We start from the raw sequence: 12,793 nt of genomic DNA, 5'->3' as shown, positions 1-12,793 counted from the left end.
TACATTTTTCAACCGATTCAATCCATTCCAACTTTATTCACTTTGTTCACCTTATGCTTACCATATTCACCCCCTTCACCCCCACTTCCACAATTCAACCCTTGACCCCCACTTCCAGAGTGGCGGCCATCTTGGATTGACCCTGAAGTGCCCCAATGAACCCGGAATGAACTGGAAGTGCCCCAAATCAAACCGGAATTGACCCCAAATGAACCGGAAGTGACCTCAGGTAAACCGGAAGTGACCCCAAATCAAACCGGAAGTGACCCCAAATGAACCGGAAGTGACATCAGGTAAACCGGAAGTGACCCCAAATCAAACCGGAAGTGACCCCAAATCAAACCGGAAGTGACCTTTTTCAACCGGAAGTGACCTTTCTCAACCGGAAGTGACCCCAAATAAACCGGAAGTGACCTCAGCTGGACCGGAAGTGCCTCTAATCAAACCGGAAGTGACCCAAATCAAACCGGAAATGACCATATTTCAACATTAAGTGCCCTAAATACCTACATTTGCGCTACCTTTTGCAAATTTTGCCCGATTAAACCCATTTCAACATTTTAACCCCAAAAGTGAACCTCCTGAAGCCGTTTCTTGCCTTTTGTTCCAAATTTCAGAAACTTTTGGTGCAATTTTTTTTTCTTTTAATTCCCATTCATTCTTTATTAGGATTCAAGATTTGCTCTAACTTCTACATTTTTTAACCGATTCAACTCGTTCCAACTTTCAACTGTTCCTCTTTTGCCTTCCTATTCCACAACTTCCCACTTACCAAAAAATTCTCTACAATTTTGTTTTTCTACTCTAATTTCTACATTTTCAACTTATTCAACCCATTCCACCTTTCAACTGTTCATCATTTTCCTACCTATTCCACAACTTCCCACTTACCCAAAATTCCAAATTTTCAATTTTGAAATTCACACCCAATTTTCCCAAATTTCCTTTTTCCCTTGTAATTTCTACATTTTTCAACCGATTCAACTCTTTTCAACATCATTCTGCAACATTCCCCAAGTATTTATTCAACCTCTTCACCTTCACACGCAATTTCTTCAGGAATTGCAAATTCTAGTTATTATTATTCTACTTATTCCGCTCACTTTTTTGACGCTTAACTCCTTCCACATACTTCAACCGATTCACTCCGTTCCACTTTTCACTTATTCCAAATATTCATGACACGGCTGCTTACATTTTTTTTGTTCGAAAAATTTTCCGTTTTCACAAAATTCACGATTTTGTGGCATTTTTTTCCCCATTCATTCTTAATGGCAGATTCAACATTTCACATTTTTGTTGTTCCAGTTTGAAATTCACTTATTTCAACACATTCAAATCACATTGGGGACATTCCCAAACTTGCCAAATTCAAAAATTTCACGTTTTCACTTTTAAAATTTGCACAAAATTTTGCAAAATTTCACAAAATTTAGTTTTTCACTTCTAGTTTCTACATTTTTCCACCGATTCAACTCGTTCCAACTTTCAACTGTTCATCTTTTGCCTACCTATTCCACACCTTCCCACTTAGCAAAATTTCCAAATTTTCAATTTTGAAATTCACACCAAATTTTCCCAAAATTTAGTTTTTCCCTTCTAATTTCTACATTTTTCAACCGATTCAACCCATTCCAACTTTATTCACTTTGTTCACCTTATGCTTACCATATTCACCCCCTTCACCCCCACTTCCACAATTCAACCCTTGACCCCCACTTCCAGAGTGGCGGCCATCTTGGATTGACCCTGAAGTGCCCCAATGAACCCGGAATGAACTGGAAGTGCCCCAAATCAAACCGGAATTGACCCCAAATGAACCGGAAGTGACCTCAGGTAAACCGGAAGTGACCCCAAATCAAACCGGAAGTGACCCCAAATCAAACCGGAAGTGACCTTTTTAAACCGGAAGTGACCCCAAATAAACCGGAAGTGACCTCAGCTAGACCGGAAGTGCCTCTAATCAAACCGGAAGTGACCTAAATAGACCGGAAGTGCCTCTAATCAAACCGGAAGTGACCCAAATCAAACCGGAAATGACCATATTTCAACATTAAGTGCCCTAAATACCTACATTTGCGCTAACTTTTGCAAATTTTGCCCGATTAAACCCATTTCAACATTTTAACCCCAAAAGTGAACCTCCTGAAGCCGTTTCTTTCCTTTTGTTCCAAATTTCAGAAACTTTTGGTGCAATTTTTTTTTCTTTTAATTCCCATTCATTCTCTATTAGGATTCAAGATTTGCTCTAACTTCTACATTTTTTAACCGATTCAACTCGTTCCAACTTTCAACTGTTCCTCTTTTGCCTTCCTATTCCACAACTTCCCACTTACCAAAAATTCTCTACAATTTTGTTTTTCTACTCTAATTTCTACATTTTCAACTTATTCAACCCATTCCACCTTTCAACTGTTCATCATTTTCCTACCTATTCCACAACTTCCCACTTACCCAAAATTCCAAATTTTCAATTTTGAAATTCACACCCAATTTTCCCAAATTTCCTTTTTCCCTTGTAATTTCTACATTTTTCAACCGATTCAACTCTTTTCAACATCATTCTGCAACATTCCCCAAGTATTTATTCAACCTCTTCACCTTCACACGCAATTTCTTCAGGAATTGCAAATTCTAGTTATTAGTGTGAAGGTGAAGACCTTCACACTATTGTTATTGCTGTCCTTTATTATTATTATTAGTGTGAAGGTGAAGACCTTCACACTATTGTTATTGCTGTCCTTTATTATTATTATTATTATTATTATTATTATTATTATTCTACTTATTCCGCTCACTTTTTTGACGCTTAACTCCTTCCACATACTTCAACCGATTCACTCCGTTCCACTTTTCACTTATTCCAAATATTCATGACACGGCTGCTTACATTTTTTTTGTTCGAAAAATTTTCCGTTTTCACAAAATTCACGATTTTGTGGCATTTTTTTCCCCATTCATTCTTAATGGCAGATTCAACATTTCACATTTTTGTTGTTCCAGTTTGAAATTCACTTATTTCAACACATTCAAATCACATTGGGGACATTCCCAAACTTGCCAAATTCAAAAATTTCACGTTTTCACTTTTAAAATTTGCACAAAATTTTGCAAAATTTCACAAAATTTAGTTTTTCACTTCTAGTTTCTACATTTTTCCACCGATTCAACTCGTTCCAACTTTCAACTGTTCATCTTTTGCCTACCTATTCCACACCTTCCCACTTAGCAAAATTTCCAAATTTTCAATTTTGAAATTCACACCAAATTTTCCCAAAATTTAGTTTTTTCCCTTCTAATTTCTACATTTTTCAACCGATTCAACCCATTCCAACTTTATTCACTTTGTTCACCTTATGCTTACCATATTCACCCCCTTCACCCCCACTTCCACAATTCAACCCTTGACCCCCACTTCCAGAGTGGCGGCCATCTTGGATTGACCCTGAAGTGCCCCAATGAACCCGGAATGAACTGGAAGTGCCCCAAATCAAACCGGAATTGACCCCAAATGAACCGGAAGTGACCTCAGGTAAACCGGAAGTGACCCCAAATCAAACCGGAAGTGACCCCAAATCAAACCGGAAGTGACCTTTTTCAACCGGAAGTGACCTTTTTAAACCGGAAGTGACCCCAAATAAACCGGAAGTGACCTGAGCTAGACCGGAAGTGCCTCTAATCAAACCGGAAGTGACCCAAATCAAACCGGAAATGACCATATTTCAACATTAAGTGCCCTAATTACCTACATTTGCGCTAACTTTTGCAAATTTTGCCCGATTAAACCCATTTCAACATTTTAACCCCAAAAGTGAACCTCCTGAAGCCGTTTCTTTCCTTTTGTTCCAAATTTCAGAAACTTTTGGTGCAATTTTTTTTTCTTTTAGTTCCCATTCATTCTCTATTAGGATTCAAGATTTGCTCTAACTTCTACATTTTTTAACCGATTCAACTCGTTCCAACTTTCAACTGTTCCTCTTTTGCCTTCCTATTCCACAACTTCCCACTTACCAAAAATTCTCTACAATTTTGTTTTTCTACTCTAATTTCTACATTTTCAACTTATTCAACCCATTCCACCTTTCAACTGTTCATCATTTTCCTACCTATTCCACAACTTCCCATTTACCCAAAATTCCAAATTTTCAATTTTGAAATTCACACCCAATTTTCCCAAATTTCCTTTTTCCCTTGTAATTTCTACATTTTTCAACCGATTCAACTCTTTTCAACATCATTCTGCAACATTCCCCAAGTATTTATTCAACCTCTTCACCTTCACACGCAATTTCTTCAGGAATTGCAAATTCTAGTTATTATTATTATTATTCTACTTATTCCGCTCACTTTTTTGACGCTTAACTCCTTCCACATACTTCAACCGATTCACTCCGTTCCACTTTTCACTTATTCCAAATATTCATGACACGGCTGCTTACATTTTTTTTGTTCGAAAAATTTTCCGTTTTCACAAAATTCACGATTTTGTGGCATTTTTTTCCCCATTCATTCTTAATGGCAGATTCAACATTTCACATTTTTGTTGTTCCAGTTTGAAATTCACTTATTTCAACACATTCAAATCACATTGGGGACATTCCCAAACTTGCCAAATTCAAAAATTTCACGTTTTCACTTTTAAAATTTGCACAAAATTTTGCAAAATTTCACAAAATTTAGTTTTTCACTTCTAGTTTCTACATTTTTCCACCGATTCAACTCGTTCCAACTTTCAACTGTTCATCTTTTGCCTACCTATTCCACACCTTCCCACTTAGCAAAATTTCCAAATTTTCAATTTTGAAATTCACACCAAATTTTCCCAAAATTTAGTTTTTCCCTTCTAATTTCTACATTTTTCAACCGATTCAACCCATTCCAACTTTATTCACTTTGTTCACCTTATGCTTACCATATTCACCCCCTTCACCCCCACTTCCACAATTCAACCCTTGACCCCCACTTCCAGAGTGGCGGCCATCTTGGATTGACCCTGAAGTGCCCCAATGAACCCGGAATGAACTGGAAGTGCCCCAAATCAAACCGGAATTGACCCCAAATGAACCGGAAGTGACCTCAGGTAAACCGGAAGTGACCCCAAATCAAACCGGAAGTGACCCCAAATCAAACCGGAAGTGACCTTTTTCAACCGGAAGTGACCCCAAATAAACCGGAAGTGACCTCAGCTAGACCGGAAGTGCCTCTAATCAAACCGGAAGTGACCTAAATAGACCGGAAGTGCCTCTAATCAAACCGGAAGTGACCCAAATCAAACCGGAAATGACCATATTTCAACATTAAGTGCCCTAAATACCTACATTTGCGCTAACTTTTGCAAATTTTGCCCGATTAAACCCATTTCAACATTTTAACCCCAAAAGTGAACCTCCTGAAGCCGTTTCTTTCCTTTTGTTCCAAATTTCAGAAACTTTTGGTGCAATTTTTTTTTCTTTTAATTCCCATTCATTCTCTATTAGGATTCAAGATTTGCTCTAACTTCTACATTTTTTAACCGATTCAACTCGTTCCAACTTTCAACTGTTCCTCTTTTGCCTTCCTATTCCACAACTTCCCACTTACCAAAAATTCTCTACAATTTTGTTTTTCTACTCTAATTTCTACATTTTCAACTTATTCAACCCATTCCACCTTTCAACTGTTCATCATTTTCCTACCTATTCCACAACTTCCCACTTACCCAAAATTCCAAATTTTCAATTTTGAAATTCACACCCAATTTTCCCAAATTTCCTTTTTCCCTTGTAATTTCTACATTTTTCAACCGATTCAACTCTTTTCAACATCATTCTGCAACATTCCCCAAGTATTTATTCAACCTCTTCACCTTCACACGCAATTTCTTCAGGAATTGCAAATTCTAGTTGTGTGAAGGCGATGGCCTTCACACATATGTTATTCTACACCATTCTCTATTATTATTATTATTATTGTGTGAAGGCGATGGCCTTCACACATATGTTATTCTACACCATATTAGTGTGAAGGTGAAGACCTTCACACTATTGTTATTGCTGTCCTTTATTATTATTATTATTATTATTAGTGTGAAGGTGAAGACCTTCACACTATTGTTATTGCTGTCCTTTATTATTATTATTAGTGTGAAGGTGAAGACCTTCACACTATTGTTATTGCTGTCCTTTATTATTATTATTCTACTTATTCCGCTCACTTTTTTGACGCTTAACTCCTTCCACATACTTCAACCGATTCACTCCGTTCCACTTTTCACTTATTCCAAATATTCATGACACGGCTGCTTACATTTTTTTTGTTCGAAAAATTTTCCGTTTTCACAAAATTCACGATTTTGTGGCATTTTTTTCCCCATTCATTCTTAATGGCAGATTCAACATTTCACATTTTTGTTGTTCCAGTTTGAAATTCACTTATTTCAACACATTCAAATCACATTGGGGACATTCCCAAACTTGCCAAATTCAAAAATTTCACGTTTTCACTTTTAAAATTTGCACAAAATTTTGCAAAATTTCACAAAATTTAGTTTTTCACTTCTAGTTTCTACATTTTTCCACCGATTCAACTCGTTCCAACTTTCAACTGTTCATCTTTTGCCTACCTATTCCACACCTTCCCACTTAGCAAAATTTCCAAATTTTCAATTTTGAAATTCACACCAAATTTTCCCAAAATTTAGTTTTTCCCTTCTAATTTCTACATTTTTCAACCGATTCAACCCATTCCAACTTTATTCACTTTGTTCACCTTATGCTTACCATATTCACCCCCTTCACCCCCACTTCCACAATTCAACCCTTGACCCCCACTTCCAGAGTGGCGGCCATCTTGGATTGACCCTGAAGTGCCCCAATGAACCCGGAATGAACTGGAAGTGCCCCAAATCAAACCGGAATTGACCCCAAATGAACCGGAAGTGACCTCAGGTAAACCGGAAGTGACCCCAAATCAAACCGGAAGTGACCCCAAATCAAACCGGAAGTGACCTTTTTAAACCGGAAGTGACCCCAAATAAACCGGAAGTGACCTCAGCTAGACCGGAAGTGCCTCTAATCAAACCGGAAGTGACCTAAATAGACCGGAAGTTCCTCTAATCAAACCGGAAGTGACCCAAATAGACCGGAAGTGACCCAAATCAAACCGGAATTGACCCCAAATGAACCGGAAGTGACCTCAGGTAAACCGGAAGTGACCCCAAATCAAACCGGAAGTGACCTTTTTAAACCGGAAGTGACCTTTTTAAACCGGAAGTGACCACAAATAAACCGGAAGTGACCTCAGCTAGACCGGAAGTGCCTCTATTCAAACCGGAAGTGACTCAAATAGACCGGAAGTGACCCAAATCAAACCGGAAGTGACCCCAAATGAACCGGAAGTGACCTTAGGTAAATCGGAAGTGACCCCAAATCAAACCGGAAGTGACCTTTTAAAACCGGAAGTGACCCCAAATCAAACCGGAAGTGACCTTTTTAAACCGGAAGTAACCTTTTTCAACCGGAAGTGACCCCAAATAAACCGGAAGTGACCTCAGCTGGACCGGAAGTGCCTCTAATCAAACCGGAAGTGACCCAAATCAAACCGGAAATGACCATATTTCAACATTAAGTGCCCTAAATACCTACATTTGCGCTAACTTTTGCAAGTTTTGCCCGATTAAACCCATTTCAACATTTTAACCCCAAAAGTGAACCTCCTGAAGCCGTTTCTTTCCTTTTGTTCCAAATTTCAGAAACTTTTGGTGCAATTTTTTTTTTCTTTTAATTCCCATTCATTCTCTATTAGGATTCAAGATTTGCTCTAACTTCTACATTTTTTAACCGATTCAACTCGTTCCAACTTTCAACTGTTCCTCTTTTGCCTTCCTATTCCACAACTTCCCACTTACCAAAAATTCTCTACAATTTTGTTTTTCTACTCTAATTTCTACATTTTCAACTTATTCAACCCATTCCACCTTTCAACTGTTCATCATTTTCCTACCTATTCCACAACTTCCCACTTACCCAAAATTCCAAATTTTCAATTTTGAAATTCACACCCAATTTTCCCAAATTTCCTTTTTCCCTTGTAATTTCTACATTTTTCAACCAATTCAACTCTTTTCAACATCATTCTGCAACATTCCCCAAGTATTTATTCAACCTCTTCACCTTCACACGCAATTTCTTCAGGAATTGCAAATTCTAGTTATTATTATTATTCTACTTATTCCGCTCACTTTTTTGACGCTTAACTCCTTCCACATACTTCAACCGATTCACTCCGTTCCACTTTTCACTTATTCCAAATATTCATGACACGGCTGCTTACATTTTTTTTGTTCGAAAAATTTTCCGTTTTCACAAAATTCACGATTTTGTGGCATTTTTTTCCCCATTCATTCTTAATGGCAGATTCAACATTTCACATTTTTGTTGTTCCAGTTTGAAATTCACTTATTTCAACACATTCAAATCACATTGGGGACATTCCCAAACTTGCCAAATTCAAAAATTTCACGTTTTCACTTTTAAAATTTGCACAAAATTTTGCAAAATTTCACAAAATTTAGTTTTTCACTTCTAGTTTCTACATTTTTCCACCGATTCAACTCGTTCCAACTTTCAACTGTTCATCTTTTGCCTACCTATTCCACACCTTCCCACTTAGCAAAATTTCCAAATTTTCAATTTTGAAATTCACACCAAATTTTCCCAAAATTTAGTTTTTCCCTTCTAATTTCTACATTTTTCAACCGATTCAACCCATTCCAACTTTATTCACTTTGTTCACCTTATGCTTACCATATTCACCCCCTTCACCCCCACTTCCACAATTCAACCCTTGACCCCCACTTCCAGAGTGGCGGCCATCTTGGATTGACCCTGAAGTGCCCCAATGTACGCGGAATGAACTGGAAGTGCCCCAAATCAAACCGGGATTGACCCCAAATGAACCGGAAGTGACCTCAGGTAAACCGGAAGTGACCCCAAATCAAACCGGAAGTGACCCCAAATCAAACCGGAAGTGACCTTTTTCAACCGGAAGTTACCTTTTTCAACCGGAAGTGACCCCAAATAAACCGGAAGTGACCTCAGCTAGACCGGAAGTGCCTCTAATCAAACCGGAAGTGACCCAAATCAAACCGGAAATGACCATATTTCAACATTAAGTGCCCTAAATACCTGCATTTGCGCTAACTTTTGCAAATTTTGCCCGATTAAACCCATTTCAACATTTTAACCCCAAAAGTGAACCTCCTGAAGCCGTTTTTTTCCTTTTGTTCCAAATTTCTGAAACTTTTGGTGCAATTTTTTTTTCTTTTAATTCCCATTCATTCTCTATTAGGATTCAAGATTTGCTCTAACTTCTACATTTTTTAACCGATTCAACTCGTTCCAACTTTCAACTGTTCCTCTTTTGCCTTCCTATTCCACAACTTCCCACTTACCAAAAATTCTCTACAATTTTGTTTTTCTACTCTAATTTCTACATTTTCAACTTATTCAACCCATTCCACCTTTCAACTGTTCATCATTTTCCTACCTATTCCACAACTTCCCACTTACCCAAAATTCCAAATTTTCAATTTTGAAATTCACACCCAATTTTCCCAAATTTCCTTTTTCCCTTGTAATTTCTACATTTTTCAACCGATTCAACTCTTTTCAACATCATTCTGCAACATTCCCCAAGTATTTATTCAACCTCTTCACCTTCACACGCAATTTCTTCAGGAATTGCAAATTCTAGTTATTATTATTATTATTCTACTTATTCCGCTCACTTTTTTGACGCTTAACTCCTTCCACATACTTCAACCGATTCACTCCGTTCCACTTTTCACTTATTCCAAATATTCATGACACGGCTGCTTACATTTTTTTTGTTCGAAAAATTTTCCGTTTTCACAAAATTCACGATTTTGTGGCATTTTTTTCCCCATTCATTCTTAATGGCAGATTCAACATTTCACATTTTTGTTGTTCCAGTTTGAAATTCACTTATTTCAACACATTCAAATCACATTGGGGACATTCCCAAACTTGCCAAATTCAAAAATTTCACGTTTTCACTTTTAAAATTTGCACAAAATTTTGCAAAATTTCACAAAATTTAGTTTTTCACTTCTAGTTTCTACATTTTTCCACCGATTCAACTCGTTCCAACTTTCAACTGTTCATCTTTTGCCTACCTATTCCACACCTTCCCACTTAGCAAAATTTCCAAATTTTCAATTTTGAAATTCACACCAAATTTTCCCAAAATTTAGTTTTTCCCTTCTAATTTCTACATTTTTCAACCGATTCAACCCATTCCAACTTTATTCACTTTGTTCACCTTATGCTTACCATATTCACCCCCTTCACCCCCACTTCCACAATTCAACCCTTGACCCCCACTTCCAGAGTGGCGGCCATCTTGGATTGACCCTGAAGTGCCCCAATGAACCCGGAATGAACTGGAAGTGCCCCAAATCAAACCGGAATTGACCCCAAATGAACCGGAAGTGACCTCAGGTAAACCGGAAGTGACCCCAAATCAAACCGGAAGTGACCCCAAATCAAACCGGAAGTGACCTTTTTAAACCGGAAGTGACCCCAAATAAACCGGAAGTGACCTCAGCTAGACCGGAAGTGCCTCTAATCAAACCGGAAGTGACCTAAATAGACCGGAAGTGCCTCTAATCAAACCGGAAGTGACCCAAATCAAACCGGAAATGACCATATTTCAACATTAAGTGCCCTAAATACCTACATTTGCGCTAACTTTTGCAAATTTTGCCCGATTAAACCCATTTCAACATTTTAACCCCAAAAGTGAACCTCCTGAAGCCGTTTCTTTCCTTTTGTTCCAAATTTCAGAAACTTTTGGTGCAATTTTTTTTTCTTTTAATTCCCATTCATTCTCTATTAGGATTCAAGATTTGCTCTAACTTCTACATTTTTTAACCGATTCAACTCGTTCCAACTTTCAACTGTTCCTCTTTTGCCTTCCTATTCCACAACTTCCCACTTACCAAAAATTCTCTACAATTTTGTTTTTCTACTCTAATTTCTACATTTTCAACTTATTCAACCCATTCCACCTTTCAACTGTTCATCATTTTCCTACCTATTCCACAACTTCCCACTTACCCAAAATTCCAAATTTTCAATTTTGAAATTCACACCCAATTTTCCCAAATTTCCTTTTTCCCTTGTAATTTCTACATTTTTCAACCGATTCAACTCTTTTCAACATCATTCTGCAACATTCCCCAAGTATTTATTCAACCTCTTCACCTTCACACGCAATTTCTTCAGGAATTGCAAATTCTAGTTGTGTGAAGGCGATGGCCTTCACACATATGTTATTCTACACCATTCTCTATTATTATTATTATTATTGTGTGAAGGCGATGGCCTTCACACATATGTTATTCTACACCATATTAGTGTGAAGGTGAAGACCTTCACACTATTGTTATTGCTGTCCTTTATTATTATTATTATTATTATTAGTGTGAAGGTGAAGACCTTCACACTATTGTTATTGCTGTCCTTTATTATTATTATTAGTGTGAAGGTGAAGACCTTCACACTATTGTTATTGCTGTCCTTTATTATTATTATTCTACTTATTCCGCTCACTTTTTTGACGCTTAACTCCTTCCACATACTTCAACCGATTCACTCCGTTCCACTTTTCACTTATTCCAAATATTCATGACACGGCTGCTTACATTTTTTTTGTTCGAAAAATTTTCCGTTTTCACAAAATTCACGATTTTGTGGCATTTTTTTCCCCATTCATTCTTAATGGCAGATTCAACATTTCACATTTTTGTTGTTCCAGTTTGAAATTCACTTATTTCAACACATTCAAATCACATTGGGGACATTCCCAAACTTGCCAAATTCAAAAATTTCACGTTTTCACTTTTAAAATTTGCACAAAATTTTGCAAAATTTCACAAAATTTAGTTTTTCACTTCTAGTTTCTACATTTTTCCACCGATTCAACTCGTTCCAACTTTCAACTGTTCATCTTTTGCCTACCTATTCCACACCTTCCCACTTAGCAAAATTTCCAAATTTTCAATTTTGAAATTCACACCAAATTTTCCCAAAATTTAGTTTTTCCCTTCTAATTTCTACATTTTTCAACCGATTCAACCCATTCCAACTTTATTCACTTTGTTCACCTTATGCTTACCATATTCACCCCCTTCACCCCCACTTCCACAATTCAACCCTTGACCCCCACTTCCAGAGTGGCGGCCATCTTGGATTGACCCTGAAGTGCCCCAATGAACCCGGAATGAACTGGAAGTGCCCCAAATCAAACCGGAATTGACCCCAAATGAACCGGAAGTGACCTCAGGTAAACCGGAAGTGACCCCAAATCAAACCGGAAGTGACCCCAAATCAAACCGGAAGTGACCTTTTTAAACCGGAAGTGACCCCAAATAAACCGGAAGTGACCTCAGCTAGACCGGAAGTGCCTCTAATCAAACCGGAAGTGACCTAAATAGACCGGAAGTTCCTCTAATCAAACCGGAAGTGACCCAAATAGACCGGAAGTGACCCAAATCAAACCGGAATTGACCCCAAATGAACCGGAAGTGACCTCAGGTAAACCGGAAGTGACCCCAAATCAAACCGGAAGTGACCTTTTTAAACCGGAAGTGACCTTTTTAAACCGGAAGTGACCACAAATAAACCGGAAGTGACCTCAGCTAGACCGGAAGTGCCTCTATTCAAACCGGAAGTGACTCAAATAGACCGGAAGTGACCCAAATCAAACCGGAAGTGACCCCAAATGAACCGGA

At 37.8% G+C, this 12,793-nt stretch overlaps 1 long non-coding RNA gene across 1 annotated transcript in view; it reads right to left on the bottom strand.

The window, feature by feature from the left end:
* The window catches only part of LOC137839673 (uncharacterized), a 146,236-nt gene that overhangs the window by 15,145 nt on the left and 118,298 nt on the right, over window positions 1–12,793 (bottom strand). The gene's annotated exons all lie outside the window — the stretch shown is intronic.

This window comes from Syngnathus scovelli, chromosome 18, assembly GCF_024217435.2.
Source record: "Syngnathus scovelli strain Florida chromosome 18, RoL_Ssco_1.2, whole genome shotgun sequence".
NCBI classification, from domain to species: domain Eukaryota; kingdom Metazoa; phylum Chordata; class Actinopteri; order Syngnathiformes; family Syngnathidae; genus Syngnathus; species Syngnathus scovelli.
This window is presented reverse-complemented; position numbering and strand designations above follow the sequence as displayed.